This window comes from Podarcis raffonei, chromosome 5 (assembly GCF_027172205.1).
Source record: "Podarcis raffonei isolate rPodRaf1 chromosome 5, rPodRaf1.pri, whole genome shotgun sequence".
NCBI classification, from domain to species: Eukaryota; Metazoa; Chordata; class Lepidosauria; order Squamata; family Lacertidae; genus Podarcis; species Podarcis raffonei.
Window position 1 is genome coordinate 60,908,199 of NC_070606.1, and position 19,278 is coordinate 60,927,476.

Below are 19,278 nucleotides of genomic sequence, written 5' to 3' on the forward strand. Positions count from 1 at the left end.
GGAGCAAACAGCTGTATGCAAGAGAAACAGGACACAGCTAGGAGAGACCACGGACTTCTTACACATGGATGTACACAGATGCCTCTAGTCAATCTGACCTGGGAAAACTGTCTTCCCAAGTTCAAAGTTCGTGATCGGCCAGAGCTAATGCAGCGGCAAAACCCACCCGCTGAGATTTACAAAGGTTTATTGGGGAAAGGGGAGGTGGGATTCCAGCACCTCTCCCCGCTGCAAGCCAGACAGCTGATGGGGGTTTGATAGAGTCAAAGAACATTGAATGGTAATATTTGTTGTGGGGATAGGATCTCTGGTAACTGCATTCTGTGACTGAAGTTTACCTTCTCTCCAACACTGACATGCATGTTTTCTTGTTATTCCTGCAGCATATTTTTATGCTTTCAAATGATAGTATGTTATTGGAAGGGGTGGCATTGATATATGAATAGACTTTAAGAAATGTCTTTCCCTCCTCAAGTTAGCCTTTTGAAATGTCACTACGACTAATCTGTTAGGACCAGTTACCATAATAATATCGCTCAATACACCCATGTAAACCAGAATAGGTTCATTCCACGATGGGAGGGGGAATATATTAGGGTTGGCTAGTTTTAAATCAGTTTAAAATAAAAGCTACAGTTCTGTTCTGTCTTCATTGTATACAAGTTACTTTTGCTGCATAATTTGCCCATCGTTCTCTCTCCATTGGGTAAAATGGGAACTTAAAAGCCCTATAGCTTTAAAACTGCCAAGCCCATTTTAAACAAACTAACAAAAGAAAAAACAATGAATATTTACATTTTTGAAATAATTTCAGTCACCAAAATGACAAGTTTAAGATTATTTTCTTAACTGGCAAAAAATAAAATAAGAAATGATCAGGGACAGACACTCCCATTCCTCTAATTTTTCCATCAGATTTCTTTGAAATCCAGAGAGCTTGTACAAGTCACCAAATAAATACTCCATACTAAATTTTAAATTGATGGAACAAATCATGTTACTTTTATAAAGGACAGAACTTCCATGCTTTGTAAAGTTCCACTTGCTCATTTGGAGAAAAAGATTGTCCTAAGCATATATACCTCCAAGTAAGTCTAATTAAAATAAAATAAAAATCTGAATAAACATGATTAGGAGGGTGGTGCTTGTAAAACATTTTGTTAATGTTAGAGATACAACTGGAGTCAAAAGCAGGACAGTGAATAACTTTTGTGTTAATGTTTTAATAATGCAGAGATGCTTCCAACTAAGTCATACTCAGCATAGACCTATTGAAATTAATGAACATGACTGAGGAGGGAGAAAGGTTGTTTTCTGCTGCTCCAGAGAAGCGGACACGGAGCAATGGATCCAAACTACAAGAAAGAAGATTCCACCTAAACATTAGGAAGAACTTCCTGACAGTAAGAGCTGTTCGACAGTGGAATTTGCTGCCAAGGAGTGTGGTGGAGTCTCCATCTTTGGAGGTCTTTAAGCAGAGGCTTGACAACCATATGTCAGGAGTGCTCTGATGGTGTTTCCTGCTTGGCAGGAGGTTGGACTCGATGGCCCTTGTGGTCTCTTCCAACTCTATGATTCTATGATTCTATGATTCTATTTATTTCAATGGATCTACTGTACTCTAAGTAAAAATCAGTTGAATACCACCCACCCTAGGTTTTTAACTTTGGAGTCCTTAAATCCCATTCTCAAGTTTATGTTGAGTACAGATATGAGTAATCAGGAGTTAATGTTCTTTAATGGCTAGAGATGTTTTCCTGATAGTCTTGAATGTCTCTCAAGCCTTGGAAGGTGACACTCTCCAACCAGAGCGGAGACAGATAACGTTTTTTTGGTCCAAAGCCTTTGCATGGTCCCACTGCAACCCCTCTGGAAGCCACATGCCAGCAGTAGACACTCTCCCATCCATGCAGGCGCGCACACAGGCAGAGGAGAGATATGTATTAGCAGATTACCCCTATTTAAACCTATGTCCTGTATTCTGAAACATGCCAGGGCTGGAGTGTCTGCAAGTACAGAAAGAAAACTTCTTAATGTAACACAGGAAGGCTTTCAATGGCATGATGAGTGAAGAAGTGATCTCTCGGAGATTTCAAAAGACATCTAGAGGGGGAAAATAATAATAGCAAAAGGGGATGAAATAGGTGGAAATAAGGACACGCATTCTTTGCTCGGCCCCCCGCTCTGGTATGCATAACTCCTTACAAGAGACACGCGAAGTAGCCAAACCTATCAGAGGCTCCAACTAATACTGCAGTGCTTTTCCTCCTCTAGGTCAGTGCCATTTTTAATTACTACCCTGGTGTATGCTGAGACATCAACAACATGAGCAGTACTGAGGAGCAGATCAGAGCAGGAAGCAGGAAACAGGAAGCAGTGCTCAGGTCTGCTCCATTTTTTTCCAGGTGCATCAGAGCAGATGGGACTGCTCCTTCCTCATACCCGAGCACTCTGATCTGCTCCTAAGCACTGCTCACCATCACTGATGCTGGCAACACACTGGTTTGGGAGCTGGTGGGCCTTTTACAAAGGTCTGGTGGGTTGGATCAGGCCTCTTCAGACCACTCCTGAGGAGCAGAGGAGCAGTTTGAAGCCGTCCTGAACACTGACTGTCAGGGCCGCCCCAGGTTGCTCTGCCCCTAGAGGAAAAACAGAAACTGCTCCTTCTCCTCTGGGTGTGCAGCAGAGGAGGTGGCGGCCTACAAGTGCAGAAGGAGGTGGGTGTCATGCTCCTCAGAGGCCGGCCTTGCCACCTCTCTCAGGTGCCTGGAGCCTGCCACCTTGCCTCATGAGCAGCCTACTGACTGGGTTCAGGGAGCTGGAGAGGGAAGGAAAATGCAGTCAGGGCACTGGAGAATGTTGAGGGGAGATCCCTGCCATACAAACATAGGAAGCTGCCTTATACAGTGGTACCTCGGGTTACATACACTTCAGGTTACATATGCTTCAGGTTACAGACTCCGCTAACCCAGAAATAGTACCTCAGGTTAAGAACTTTGCTTTGAGATGAGAACAGAAATCATGCTCGGGTGGCGCAGCAGCAGCAGGAGGCCCCGTTAGCTAAAGTGGTGCTTCAGGTTAAGAACAGTTTCAGGTTAAGAACGGACCTCCGGAACGAATTAAGTACTTAACCCGAGGTACCACTGTACTAATTTTGGCCACCTGTCCATCTAGCTCAATATTTTCTGCCAGCTTCTGGTGGTTATGGTCTTTCAGTTCTCCACACTTGCCCTGCATCTGCATTAGCACCATGGGCCAACCCAACCCACACTTTCCTGTCTGCCTTAGTAACAGGCAGTCTTCTGTAGCAAATGGACACTCTGCTGAAGAGCAGACCGAATCTGATGTAGAAGTCCTCTCATCCCACTTTGGCCTGTGGGCTGGAACAGAGGCCACATTCACAACATATATGTAGATCAGCATCACTTTACACAGTTATAGCTTTTCCTATTCCTATAGAACTCTGAGAAGTGTTGTTTGTTAAAGGAGCTGAGTTGTTAGAAGACCCCTATTCCCCTCAAAGAGCTACAATTTCCAGTGCGGGTTAACTGTCAATCCCTCTTTACAGGCAGCCACGACTGTTTAAAGTGCTTTATATGTATGGTTTGAATGTGGTCAGAATCTAGACAAGGCGTGCTTTTAAACTGCCTTTAAATCTGTCTCCAAATCTTGCTCATTAGCAATAATCCACACAGTTTGCTCTATAGCTGAGCATTGTCCTAGTTCAAGAACAGTGTGGGCTGCAGCTTGATTACTGGGGTAACGTATAGGGCAGCATACTAAGACCACTGTTAGGAGGCCCACCTCAGAAGGGTTGTCTGGAAGGAACTTCTGCAAGCGAGTGGGTGCCACAAGTGCAGCCAACACTTCTTCTGAGTTTGGGTGGGAGTCCAAATAAGCGATTTATGAAGGGTGAACTTTGTACCTTTAGACGAGGAGCATTAACTTTCAAATATCATGTTGCCAGCCCTTCTCCAACAGAGGGTGAATTGCAGCACCAGCCAACCCACACAAGTTCTGGATATATTCAAAGATATGAACATAGCTGTGTGTGTGTGTGTGTTCCTGTTAACAGTTCATAGTGTTGCATTCAGCAAGCTAGTCTTTCCATGAGGGCGGTGAGCAACAGGAAAGCGGGCACTCCAACAACACGTCCAGCGAACACAGCCTGCAAAGTTTTGAAATGCCAACTTCAAAACATAGAACTTCCTTCCTGAAACAGGAGGAGGAACAGGCGTGTATCTTTGTAGCGTACGAATCACCTGCTAGATTAGAGTTAGATTGGATTTCTGACCCTTGTAAGGCATGGCCTCTTCCAGTATGTGGCTAGAACATCAGATGCTGTCTTACAGCAAGTCAGAACATTGCCTCATCTAGCTCACTTTGGTCTAAACCAGCCTTTCTCAACCTGTGGTTCCCCAGATGTTGTTGAACTACAACTCCCATCACCCCTAGCTAGCAAGGCCAGAGCTCAGGGATGATGGGAGTTGTAGTCCAACAACATCTGGGGACCCACAGGTTGAGAACCACTGGTAGCAACTCTGCAGGGTTTCAGGCAGGGTTCTCTCTCAGTCCTACCTGGATATGCCAAGGACTAGACATGGCAAAACAGTGTTGTTGCCTAGGGCCCTTGGATGCTACCTTTGTATTCCTTACCAACCAACCACCTGCTGCTGCATTATCACTTGAGAGATCAGTGGGGAGATATAGAGATGTGTATTGTTACTGGGGGTGGGTCTTCACTGTGTGTCTCCAGCCCTAGGAACTGTGGGTTTCTGTGCTTGGACCTACGAGGGTAAACATCTCCACCAGCTTTATGAGGAAACTTGTCGCCAACTCGAAAGCAGTGGTGGAAACTTGAGCTATACAGAATGTAAAGGCATGGACTAGCTAGGAAAGAATGTATTATCTTCTAATGTGAAATGGTGCACTGTTACAGGATACAAATGCCCATTAGCTACAAGTATGCATAAAGACCAAAAGATTAACATAGCTATTAAATATTGCATTTCTTTATTTGTTTTAGTTCTAGATTGCCCTTCATTGCACAGGAGCCCAGGGTAGTGTATAAAATCTGAAAACACAATCAAATAACTGCAAAACATTATAACACCTATAAATGACATCTCAACATGACTGCCAGCATAAAGATTGATACTCCAGGGGACAAATATATTTTTGCTGAGACAGAATTTCACAGTTAGGGTGCCACCACTGAGAAGGCCCTGTCCTAGGTGACCTCCCTTGGTGATATCAATACATGTGTCACACTCAGGGAGGTGCTCCTTTAAGAACTCAGGTATCAAGCTGTTTAGGAATTTGTACAACCTTGAACTTGAGCCTGGTAGTTCGCAGGGAGACAATGAAATGCTTCTTTTAAGGATGACTGTCATATGAGTCACCTTGTTGCCCTGTTTAATTGCTGAGTAGCTGCATTCTGCACCAACTGCAGCTTTGAGACCATCTTCAAGAATAGCCCCTCATAAAACACAATGTAATAGTCCAATCAAGAGGTTATCAGAGCATGGATTAGTGATACCAGGCTGTCCTGGCCCAGGAATGGCTGCAGCTGATAAACCAGCTGTCCCTTGACTTGTTTCAGAGGGAATTCCCTAGGCTAGGTCCAATCTTTGAGAAGGCCCTCTCCTCCCCTTCACGGGTTGCAATACAGTGTGCTGAAGGCTGTGTACACACTATACCTCTAAAGCATATTCTTTCCCTCAAAGAATTATGGGTACTGTAGTGTACCTCCTACAGAGTTGCAATTCCAGCAGCCATAACAAACCACAGTGCTTTGGATATTTTTAAAAGATGTAGTGTGTGCCCAGCCTCAGCAGGCAACAGGACAACCAGGAGAGCTGCCTTTTGCTGCGTGCAATTGTTATTGTACTCCAATTAATCCAAAATTTACGAAGAGCTTCTCTACTTAACATGTTTGTTTTCTTCTTCTGAGTCTACTGAGCCCTGGTAAATATTGCATGGACAGGATCGTACAGCTCTGAAGTAACGGCATGCACCAGATGTTCATCCTCCTGGGTATTTGAAATCATTGTTGAAACCACATGTTACAACAGCTGTAATCTCAACTAAACAATAATACTCTGTTGATGTAGTTGATGTTGATGTAGTTGATGACCTGTGCAAGCTTTGCCTCATAGTGCAAGAAACCTTTGAAGACTGAAAGGGTTCTCCAAGATGTTCTTAATGTTTGAACTTGGTTTGTTTGTAACAACCTATTCTAATGCATCAATGCTTAATTCTGCCAGTTGCAAAAGCAAACATCCAATAAACTGACCTAGGTTCTGCTCTTCCAGTGGGATTGGGTGTGGGTAAAATATTCAGGCGATGTGTATTTAATGCATCTGCTGTTAAACAAAGAAAATAAGTGGAGCCTGTTGGATTAGGCCAATGGCCCATTTAGTCCAGCATCCTGTTCTCACAGTGACCAACCAAATGCCTGTGGGAAACCTGCAAACAGGACTTGAGCACAAGAGCACTTTCCCTTCCTGTGGTTTCCAACAACTGGTATTTACAAGTATTGCTGCTTCTCACCATGAAGGCAGCACATAACCATAACACCAGGAAAATTAACTATGAACCCCTAAATTTAGGATCCTCTCCAAACCCATGCCGAAGTTTTGCAGTTTTGGGGTAGTGTTTAGCAGTGCCCCACAAACTGAGCAATTGATACCTCAAACATGGGGGTCATATTTAATATTAACTACGAACTCCAAATTTTAGGGTCCCCTCCAAACTGGTGCCAAATTGTTGTAGTTGTTTTGCAGCAAAAGCCCGGCATTTTGTAGCGCCACACAAACTGAGCATTGAAACTGCAAAACTTTGGCACAGGTTTGGAGAGGATCCCAAATTTTGGGGTCTGTAGTTAATGGGGCCCATCATGCCTAAAAGCCACTGAGGGCCTTATCCTCAACGACCCTGTCAAATTCTCTTTTCATGCTACCCAAGATGGTGAACATGATTGCCTCCTATGGGCGCAAGTTCCATACTTTAACTACGTGATGTGTGAACAAGGACTTGCTTCTATTTGCCTCGAATCTCCCAAAAGTTCTAGTGTTATACTGCCCAAGAACGGATTTGTTATCTGACATAGAGTTCTGCATCCTGGCAAAATTATATGGGGCTGTATCAGCTTCTTTCTTTCTTTCTTTCTTTCTTTCTTTCTTTCTTTCTTTCGGTCAGTTTTGTATTTGAGACCTTACAGTATTTGCTCAATCATAGGTCTGTTTTGTCCTGATCTTTTTTTTTTGCAGAAGATTCACATTAAACTGTATGCATTTTATACATATTTTATGCAATCCAACTCTCTAAAACTCACATTTGTGTATACTTTTGAGTTTCCTTAAAATATCCATTTTTTACACTTTTTAAATGTGAAATATGCGTTTTTGTGTGTTTTCATTTAAACCAAAACAGCACTGCAAAATTTGAGAAACTGATAGATGCGTTCTAATTTGCATCTAAGCGTGGAACCAGTGAATTAGGTCAAATTGTTTTAAAATATCCCCTCCATTCTTACAAGATTAGCAGTTGCTTTTAAAAATCAGATTTCTAGCCTCCAGAGTTGTTAACAGCACAGGAGCACTGCCAGAATAAAATGGCAAGCGTAACAATGACTAAACAGAGGATCACTAGATTATGCTCTGGTTGACCTCTCAAAGAAATGGAGCCCAAAATAGTACTAATTGTAATCTGTGCTATCTAGCTATCCAGTCGAGTGCAGAGGGAACCAACACCTGCCAACCTATGAATTGCTGCTTAGCAGTTTAATCTAATTAAATGCCATATGAATATTAATCTTCTCCTTTTATGGAGTTACATTATGCCACTGTGTAGCCGAGTGTTGCATATGGCCCACCAGGCCGTGGGAATTGGGAGGGTTTGATCTCCTGACAACATTAATGGCTGATGTGAGGCTTTTATGTGAATAGTTTCCTTTGTAAATTAGTTAAATCTGTTTTGTAGCTGAAGCTGTGCATTCGATGCAGAGAAGGGAGGCTGTTTTATGGGTTATTTATACTTTGCAGCATATTGGAACATCTTCTTGAGACTTTCTCTCTCTCTGCTTAATTGTTAAGGTGAAATTGAAGGGTGTGGAGCCTTAGAGAAAACTGGTTTCACTTGGGTGTGTCTCATGGGGTAGGACCTCAAGCATAAATTATTTGAAAGAATCAGCTTGGAGTGGCCCTCGAAAGACACGTTAGTTACTGAAATGTGTTTGGAGTGGTTCCGAGAGAAATGGAGGTGCAAAAATCCTTCCGTGAAGCACTGTCATTTCTTTAACAAGCTTTTTGGATTCAGAGACCGAAACCTTCAGAGCTCACTACCTGCAGGGACCCATTCATTAACATTCAGGGGCATGCTCAGAGAGTGCCCTGAGGGGGCTGAGCCCAGGCCATTTTGATTCAGGCTCACATTTCCTGCTCTTCTCTCTCCTTTCTTGAAAAAACTTCTTTTTTTCTTGCTTGGCTTAGGAGGGCAGCTAGACACACTTCAAAGTGCCATGCTGGCAAGACCCCAACCACCCAGCATCTTAATTTGCTCAGAGGCGTTTATGCATCTAAATTAGCATGGGAGCATTTGTGTTATGGGCCAGCACCCAGAGTCCTTCAAACAACTCTTTGTTAATATAATTTCTGAATGCAAAACCAAAATCAAATACAGCAGTAATATTGCAATAAACATCTCCCCTCCCTAGCTGCCAGGTTGAGACCCTGAGGGAGTTCCTGTACTTATAAGAGTTTCACAAAAGGGAGGTTTCTTAAAAAAACCTTTTTGCAACTTTTCCCATCATGGTGCAGCATTGATGAGAGAAGCTGCACCACATGAAATTCTCACTTTATTGCAACTGCTAAGGGTACAGGAGCCCTCCCAGAGTCTGACCTGATTACACTGAACAGTGTTTCTATTGTTCTCCCACTAACACAGCTTTACTTAGCTAATTCCAGCTAATAATCTGCAGGCACCTTTACTAGGCTGATACCAAGGCTTGACCTCTTATTTGTCAGTTATATAAACATTGTGTCAGTTAGAAAATGAATCAAAATTCAAAGACTGCTATTATCAGGACATACATTAATATGAAACTAACTTAGTTACAGCCAGACTGACATCCTGATCAGTCTACGTCTAAATGTAGCCTCTTGTCTTTTGTTCCTGATAGAAGTTCTATGCCTTTAAGAACTGCATGGTAGTAGAAAATCAAAAGCATCAGTTGTCCCCATCACTGCACTGATGAGCTAGGAAAATTCCACACCTGTAGAAATTCTACCTGTCATGCAGCTATTTAAAGCACAGTCAGAGGCAATGTGACATATCAATACTTCTTATTTCTGTTTCGTTAAATGTACAGGCTTTATCCACACTAATGTAATATTTGGCTGTGATCAATTTATTCTGGAAAGAATGGAGGTGCCCTGGGAGAATCCTGATAGTCTGTCCTTTTAGAACCACAGCCATGCCTTCTGATCCTTAATTCAATTAGCTGGGAGTAAATCCTATTCACTCCTAATGCATTTGCTGCTGGGTAAGTAGGTTTGAGGATCACAGCTTCACTTAGCGGGTGACCAGATGTAAAAGATGACTGAACTCCTTTCCACAGGCTCAGTTTGCCCATACAGAGATGAAAAAGTGGGACCTTTGCCCAAATTCTCTCTTCAACACAAAAGGTGGCTAAACAACCCCAGAAGAACCATAACGTGTCCCCCCACCAGAGATACTGCCCTTTCCCATACATTCTGTAGACCCCATTTAGTATGTGCAGCCTGCTAAAGTTATGATCATCTAGCTACCGTTCCAGGCACAGGAAAATCAATAAAAGAAAAGAAAAAGAAAAAAGCAATCCTACCATCTTTAGGGCCGTAGCCTTAGTTCCACTGAGCTCAAAAACAAAGCTGTGCAGAGAAAACTGAAACACTATAAACAGTGGGGTTAAAATGGCAAACAAGACATGCAAAAAATAGTTCATGACACAATTCAAATTAATGCTGAAATTTAACTGAATTGTCACATATTGTACTTTATGCATGTCTTTGCCATTTTAACTTGTTTACAGATTCCCCCCTTGCATCCATAAACAGTACCCCTGCCAATGGAGAACAACATTATCATGCATATCATGCATCTGATGAAGTGGACTGTGGTCCACAAAACGTCTGCCATAATAAATGTGACAAGACTCACCATTGGGTTGTTTTTGTTTTGTTTTTGTTTTGCAACGGAATTACAACCGTCGGCTACTTCTCAACACAGTACACTGTGTTCATTTATTCTTTTGAAGCTTGTCTGTACTTGCTTCTTAGGCAGGTGTGTTAGTAAACTGACCATAAATTGCCTTGAAAAAAAATCCTTAAATGATTGACGGAATACTGAATTCCACAATGGAGGGGAAGAGCTGTAGCTTAGTGGAAGTGGAGCTGCTTTGCATGCAATAAGTTCAATCCCCAGCATCTCCAGACAGGGCTGGGAGACTCCCTGCTGAAACCTTGGAGAGCTTCTGCCAGTCAGTGTAGACAATTTTGAACTAGCTGGACCACTGGGTTTGATTCAAAGAATCATAGAGGTGGGACCTAAAGGGTCATCTGATTTAACCCCCTGCAATGCAGGAATCTCAACTAAAGCATCCTTGACAGATGGCCATCCAACCTCTGCTTAAAAACCTCCAAGGAAGGAGAGTCCACAGCCTCCCGGGGTAGTCCATTCCACTGTTGAACCGCTCTTACTGTCAGAAAGCTCTTTCTGATTCACTCTAAGGGAACTTCCTATGTTCATTCTTGTGGTGCTTACAGAATAGCTGCACCTCATATGCATTGAGCAGTGTTTATTTTCTGGATAGGTAGTTATGGGCTGGTGGGGGCGAGGATAGAAGAGAAGGCACTAGTATTTTGTATTTAGGGAAGAATCAACATGGGTTGGGCCACCAATTGCTACATAATTGTGCATAGCCATTCAAAATATGCCTCATGGTGTCCAGGGGCAAGCTGCAAATTGAACACCATCCTAAATGTACTAATCCTTTGAACTCAAAGGGAGCGTGGCATAAAGGAGCAACACACACCTGTAGTCCTGTATCAAGAGTTCAAATACACTGGCAGTCCAGACATGGATAGCAGTAGCCTACATAATCTTTTGGTAGGGCTAAACAAAGGACAGGGTGCTGCTGTGAGCTGTTTCCTAGGTCTCTGGGAAAGAACAAAACAGTGTGCTTGTGTGTGAGTTTGCAACGTGGGGAGGTGTCCTCCACAGGATAAACTGTGGAGTTTAGCCTGTGGTTTCTATCCTAGTTTAGCCTAGTTTCTATCCTAAACTAGGATAGAAAGGGAAGAAGCATCATAACTAGTACCTAGAACCCCACCTTCTTAGAGTTGCAACCTCATCAGTGTTGTGTATGAGTGGTGAAATATCAGGCAGAAACTACTGACAGCAACCTGCCTGCCAAAGCAGTTGTTAAGCACCTAATATAAAGTAACTGGAAATCAATACACTATACTCACATAATTATACAATGCTGAATGGTATCTGTTTCAGATCCTTTTTGCAATTAAAACCTATTTCTGTGCATTGCAATAAAGAACAATCCACAGAAAACATTTGGGAAGTACAGTACAGTATTCTGTTTTGGGGTCATTTAATCCTTGTTACGTGGACACGGGTGGCGCTGGAGGTTAAACCACAGAGCCTAGGGCTTGCCAATCAGAAGGTTGGTGGTGCGAATCCCTGCAACGGGGTGAGCTCCTGTTGTTTGGTCCCTGCTCCTGCCAACCTAATAGTTCGAAAGCATGCCAAAGTGCAAGTAGATAAATAGGTGCCGCTCTGGAGGGAAGGTAAACAGCATTTCTGTGCACTGCTCTGGTTCACCAGAAGTGGCTTAGTCATGCTGGCCACATGATCCGGAAGCTGTACGCTGGCTCCCTTGGCCAATAAAGTGAGATGAGCGCCGCAACCCCAGAGTCGTCCGCGACTGGACCTAATGGTCAGGGGTCCCTTTACCTTTACCTAATCCTTGTTACATGGTAGACAGTGACAGGTGCTACGGGAAACGCAGGTGGGTGGAGCCAGTTTTCATTTAACTGGTATGAGAGTAAACATGTTTTGCACATCCTAGTGAACCCAAGTGGCATGCCGTGCACAAATTCAGTTGTATTCGGTTAATTTGTTTTAATGAATTTTGCAAGTAACTGCAAAACAGGGCAAATCTTTGCTATTTAACCTGTCTGGGAGTATCTCGTAGAAATATGCAATTTAGGTGTGGCTTGAAAACATCAAAGTTTTGCTTTTATGGGGTGTTTCAGAAATGTTCATGGTTTTTGATTTCTAGATTCCCTCCCCCCTGCGTCTATACAACACCATAAATGACCCACTTATTTCATAATCACCCCTCCCTCCCCAAAACTGCGTGTTCTGTGCCTTCCTTAAGGGGGAAAAATGTAGTGAAAGAATATAGTCAGCATTTTGAAAACTTGTTTGGACAAATTCCAAGTCTGGCAATAGGTTGCTACGCAAATAATGGCATTTCAGTACTAAAAAATAACCCTTATCTGTGTTTGTCTAGCTTACAAAAGTGTAAGAATGCAAAAATATACAAAGCAATGATTATAGAATAATGGTGATCTAATACTGAAAAAATCTGAACAAGAAAAAGAAAAGCCAACACAAACATACCATAGAAAAATGCTATGGCTGCAACTTGTCTTCAAAATTATTATTCCAAGAATGTATAAGCAAATACACTTTCATCTCATTAGACTTATCAGTCTGTTATTGAAAAAAATAAGTTAACTTGGTGGGGGCATTTAAGGGTACGTAAGTTAGCAACTGTAAATATTTGTGAAGCTGACAGAAAATTAATAGTTCTAAACTAAATCTACTGTTTCCCTTTTGCTTTTAAATAAACTCGATACAATCTTTTGGGGGTTAGAAAGAACGTTATATCCCATTACTTTCTGAATGCTTATCAATATTTCCTGCCAAAACCTTTGTGTATTAGGGCACAGTTAGAAAATCTGCATGAAATCAGAATTGGATGAGTTAGATTAATAGATTAATATTATTACGAGTTTGGGGTGGAGGGAAGTAGGCTATATGCAAGAGCCCCTCCTAGCCCCTGGATCTAGCATGTGTTAAAATATAAGTCAGACTAGCTTCCTGTGTGGAGGTGATAGACTTGGTGATGGGCCATGAAGGGAAACAAAGGAAAGTGGATTTGTGTGAGCCCCTTCCTCGACTGGAGAGAGTCTAAGCAATGTTTGATTTCTGTCTGAATCCAAGGCTTCAGAAACATGACACTTTTGGGGTGTTAATGCTGTGAACCCCTCTATCGCAGGCTGAGGTTGTATATATGTGTAAATAAACAATATACAGTGGTACCTCGGGTTAAGTACTTAATTCGTTCTGGGGGTCCGTTCTTAACCTGAAACTGTTCTTAACCTGAAGCACCACTTTAGCTAATGGGGCGTCCTGCTGCTGCCGCGCCACCAGAGCAAAATTTCTGTTCTCATCCTGAAGCAAAGTTCTTAACCTGAAGCACTATTTCTGGGTTAGCGGAGTCTGTAACCTGAAGCATATGTAACCTGAAGTGTATGTAACCTGAGGTACTACTGTATCATAAAGATACCACCGTCTCCACCCATTGTCCATCATTCCAAAGGAAACACAAATCCTGTCTAAGCGCCTGGAACCCTTGGAATCTCTCAGCACTCGGAGACTGGGGTGGTGTGCAGAATATCATCAACAGAGTCCTACACTTCTGTTCTGACTTATCTGTCTGTGGAGCTTGGTCTAACATCCATACAACCCTGGCATTGACACTACAGTTGATCAAATGACAGTAAAGTAGTACAGCCTTGGTACTTATTTGCCCGCTAGTTTTGGAGGTTACAGATGGAAGGCTGTTCTCAGTTAATTCAGGTTTTGTAATTCCCACATGTGCCTGATGGTGTCACACTAACCTGTGCTTTAATGCTCTAATGTTACTATTAACTAAGTAGCCAGATTTTTATTGTTGAATGAGCAAATTCCAATTATTACATGATGCATTAACCATGTTCCTACATTTTTTTTCTTTAAACCCTAATGGGAAGTGACTGAGAAGTGTTTTTAGGCTGCAATACTTTATATATCCTAGGAGTAGGTACCATTGAACTCAATGAGGAATACTTCTCAATAGATATCCACAGGATCACACTGACAGCATCTGCAAGCCCCCCTCAAATTTCCCACCTTTATTAATGTTACCTATATTAATTACTTATATTAATTAATAATATAATATAATATAATAATTATATTACCTAGATTAATATGACCATATTAATTCCCTACCTATAGTAATTTATTGTAAAAAAAATTAAGCTATCATTCCAGCAAAGGGCAACCAAAGCAGTTTGCACATTCTATCTACCATAGAATTCCTTAAAATCAATCACAAAAATTAAGTAAAAATCACAAAAAATAATAACTCAAAAGCAACCAGAATATGTGATTGCCTTGTGGCTGCGCTTGACTTGGTAGGTTGCAAGTTATAGCTTGACAACCTCTATGATTTTGCAGTTTGGGGTAGAAAGAAAAAAACACACCTGGGAGGTTTGCTAATCCTGTGGTGGGCTCTCATATCTCATTGGTGGGCAGAGTTCAGTTCGGTGGTTCACAAGTTTTGTAGGCCTATGTATGTCTAACCACCTTGAGTACTTTTAAATGCCCTTTCTAGTTAAGTCCCTGAGAAGTTTACCTAGCTGATTTCTTCATCTGAGAAGTTTCTCTATTTCTTAATTGTTTGAGGCGGGTTTGATAGCAGTCAAAAACAATGCTTGAAATCTTCTTCCTAAAATCATCTGTATGCAATGGAATGGAATGACTTTGCTCCATCACATTTCGCAGAACCAGTTTGGAGATGTTTGGCACCTGAAGTCCCTGCGATCCAAGAGATGGCTGACAAAGGTGTGGCTTAATCTTTGCAAAGCATTTGACAGCCAAAGCAGTTGGCAATTCTTCACCTGCTCCAGTTTCCTTTGTGGTGGGCTTTTATAAGCCCCGGAAGTTCTTTTCTGAGCCCGGTTCAGGAGAACTTAGCCAACACCCTTCTCTGGAATGCTCTGGTCAGGGAGGGCCTGATATCTTCAGCACCAGTTACAGTGCTTCTTATTTGCCCAGTCCTTTTAACATGTTACTCGTTTAATCTGGTTTTCCTTTTATTTACCTTTTAATATTGTTGCTGCTCTGCCTCTTGCTGTTTTATTGCATCTTTATAGATTGTGTTTTTTTAACCTCAGTGTAAACTGCTGTGGGAGGAACTGTCCAAAAAGCAGCATATGCAGCAATCATACTCTGCTCCTTGCAGACTCCCCATTTCTGGAGTTAAATGTGTTCAGTCTGCTACCTGGCTTTCTTTGCTTTCTAAAAATAAGTCACAAACAAGGGAACTGACTCAACGGAAGCAGAGTGATTGATGCAAGCAAGAGAAGGTAGATAGGAATCTTAATACCTACAGACAGTATTTTGGCCTACTTATTTCCAGTTCTTGAGGTGTGGTAAGGCATGGAAGACTGACTTCTTTCTTCACCAGATCAGATAATCACCCTACATCCTTTAATTTGCAGGCCAGCAATTGGGACATGACAGGTATTGCTGAAAGAGGTTGTGTGCTTTGATGCTCTGCATTAATTGTGCTATGTAAAAGGTTAGCCTGGATAATTTCAGTACTCCCTTTGGCCACATGGGTAAGACACAGAGAGGCCAAAGAACAGGAGCAAAAGGAGGAGGAAGACAACTGAAGGCCCCTCCAGACTGGGTGTATTCTGCAACGTGTCATTGATGCAATAACAGGGAATTGATGTCTGATTGTCCACACATCATTTCGCTTTGTTACTTGTCCTGTGATATTCCCCCGTATTATCGCATTATTACCCTCTGGAGGGATAACTGCACTATCATGTGACAAAAGTGGTTCAGAAAATAAACAAGACAATAAAGAGCTACAGGGTTTTTAGCAGGAAGTTACGGAATGTGCACTGATTGGATATGAAGCAGTATGTCCACCCCAAAACATTTGCAGGTGCAAACAGTATCGAAAACATTACCACATATAGCCTCCTTGACCTTCATGAGCACAGATAATCATGAATGCATAATAAAAAGGATGTATGGATAATGCTCATTTAGGGCTGTTGTTTTGCGTGTGTTCTCAACCAGCCATTAATGTGAAAGTGCAAAGTAGGGTAGGGAGACAAATGTTTGGAGGGTGAATGGAGAAGCATATGAGAAACAGCAATATGACTTGGAGAACTCTGGTAATGTTTGAATTACAAAGAACCAGAAGAGGGATAGCACCCTAACCATTTTGAGCTGTTCCTTTTACTGATTGCCTTTAGAAGGCTATGTGAGAGGGCATGATTTGGCTAAAACTGGGGGGAGTTGGACTGAGGCCATGGGGATCCACATTTGGCCCCCGCAGTGAACCATTTTCTTCTTCATGTGCCCCTTCCATGAAAGGTCCAGAAGGTGGCAACATGAGAATGGACCTTTTCTGTGGTGGCTCCCTGTTTGTGGAATGCTTTCCCCAGGGAGGCTTGCCTGGCACCTTCACAACATGTCTTTAGGCTCATAAAACAATCTATGGCATTTTAAATGTGTTTGGGGGGGTGTATTTTTGTTGTTGTTGTTCTTATTATAATGATATATATATTGTATTTTCATTTTGTCTTTTTGTGCTGTAAACCACGCTGTGATCTTCTAATGAAAGGCAGTATATAAATTCAATAAATATTATGAATAATATCTTCCAGATCCATAGTTTTCTTTCTTTCTGTTAAAAAAACGAGTTAGTTTCTAGCGTTTATGGAACCTAATATAGGAGGCAAAGTGTATAGGCATTATTCTTCACAATCTTTTGCAAGAAACCAGCCTGTTTCACCTTTCAGTGTTTTACTTTGTACTCCTCCCTGGAAAAATTCCTGCAGACACCCATGGGTAGTGTAAGTGGATTTCATGACTGGGTCCTCTACTTCTCCACCCATAATTATCAGGTGACATAGGCTGTCCAAACCCAGACAGCTTTTAATCTGCATCTAAAAATGTGAGAGATCACTATATTTTATTTGGGAACATAAGGTTAGTTGTAGTGTTAGCAGTTACGGTAATAATATATCACAGGGTGTCAGATGTACTTTTACCAGGCATACAAAAGTACATCCAAAGTACATAATGTCAGCCCCATTTTGTAATATTTACTCTTAAACTGTATTTAATAGGGTATATTCCAAGTGAATGTGCAGGGGATTGTAGCTTGAGAGGTGCACTTGAAAAGTTAACTTAGTGAGTTAAGTCAGGAGTGGCGAATCTGTGGCCCTTCAGTTGTTGCTGAACTACAATTCCCATCACCCCTGGCCATTAGTCATGCTGGCTGTGGTCAATGAGAGTTGGCTTTCTGGAGGAATTAAACTGTCTGTGTGATGAAGACAGCTCATGTGAACTAGGCCACCTCCATAGGTAAACTGAAGGACCACAATATTGTAACCTGGAAGCTGCCGTTCCTTCCCAGCTTGCTTTTCAGAAAAGGTCCCTTGGGGAGAGAAGGAGCGGAGGAAGCAGGAAAAGAATAGGAAAAAGAGTGGGGGGGGCATTATGAGCCCTGCTGGACCAGACACTAGTCTGTCTAATCCAGCTTCCTGATTTCCAAAGTGCGGTGGCCAATCACATGCCCCTGGGAAGTATAACCAGGGCAGGAAGGAAACAGGCTTCTTCCATTGTTGCAGTCCTAGTTTCAAATACCATAAGTATACAGCATTTTACTGCTCCAGAAGGCTTATTTCAATTTATGGCAATGGCCATACTCAAATATCTCAGGACCAAAAGTGGCCACATGATATCTGCAGCCTTCAAATTGTTTGAGGCAAAGTCTATATTGCGCAAAGGCAAAGTTTGAGGCTGCTTTATTGTGCTCAACTGCCCCCCCAACTGTGCAACACTGGAACTGGTACAATCTAAATTTCTAAGATCAGTCCTACATGTGCCCAAAAACGTTTCCAGTGGAACCCTACACCTAGAAACTGGACTTGTAAGAATTGAGGCTAGAGTGTGGATTGCCACACTTAATTACTGGCTGAGTCTATCCTTCTTCCTGCATGGCCATGCTCCCCTAATTATAAAGAACGACTTCTGAATTACTTGGAAATGATCAGTGCTAAACAAAACAACAACCCTAGGTTTTACCTCACAAATTTTACTTTACATGGAATACGAAAAAGTAAAAACAAAAAACCCATTAAACAGCGTATGGAAGATATAGAATGCCAAGCATATCTAGCCAGATCCCAATATTTTTTTTAATCAGTGAAACCAAAAGATACTTTAATTCCCAAATGCCATATATAACCAACCTAGAAATACCAAAACAGTGAAGGCCCTCCCCTCAGCTATCCATGAAGGCTGTTTTAGGAAGGTACTGTATGAGGAGAGGAAATGCCCCTGTGGCTCAGGGCAACTAGAAACTACTGAACATGTCTTCTTCCACTGCCAATATTATACAGGTATAAGAGTCAGGTCCATCCTGCCAATACTACACAAATTCCCTGGATGGACAGAGCAACTCTATACCTCCTTGCTACTTCAAGATGCAAACCCAGTCGTAATATACTCAGCAGTCAGATTTTGCACTGTCATGATGGACATTCACCAAAGAATGGTTTGGGTCCCACACCAGACCTAAACTGAAGGCTCATACGCAAGACCTGTGCCCTCTCTTGCACCCTCCCTTCTACAGTTACTTTTGCAACTGCTTGCTCTAGCTGATTTTAAGTCTCTCTTAAATGCATCTCCCCTTCTTTAAGTCACTCATTTTACCCATTTTATCTGTTTTATTTCCTAAATTACTGTGTGTTTCTATTTTAACATATGCAGGTCTGTGACTGTAATAAAGATGATGATGATGCAAATTTAAACAACTTTCTCTTTGTTGTTGTTGTTTTTTAATATAGAACGCTTCATGAATTTGCGTGTCATCCTTGCGCAGGAGCCATGCTAATCTTCTCCGTATCGTTCCATTTTTAGTTTTTGTATATGTGCTGCCAAAGTGAGAACCTTTGTCGTTGTTGTATCTCAACTTTTGTATTTTCTTATTGCACTTTTCCTTTGTTTTGTGAACATTGACAAGCAAATAAGAGAATAGAATGAAACACATGCAATTCAGCATGGCATCTGCAGAATTTGTGCTTTCAGAGAATAATGCATGCAATCGTTGGAGAAACCAGGGCTGTTGTAAGTAGGAAT

At 41.9% G+C, this 19,278-nt stretch overlaps 1 protein-coding gene and 1 pseudogene across 1 annotated transcript in view; one reads left to right on the forward strand and one right to left on the reverse strand.

The window, feature by feature from the left end:
- Nucleotides 1-19,278, forward strand: part of ARHGEF4 (Rho guanine nucleotide exchange factor 4) — a 160,132-nt gene that overhangs the window by 23,242 nt on the left and 117,612 nt on the right. The gene's annotated exons all lie outside the window — the stretch shown is intronic.
- LOC128414966 (uncharacterized) lies at nucleotides 18,977-19,074 on the reverse strand (annotated as a pseudogene).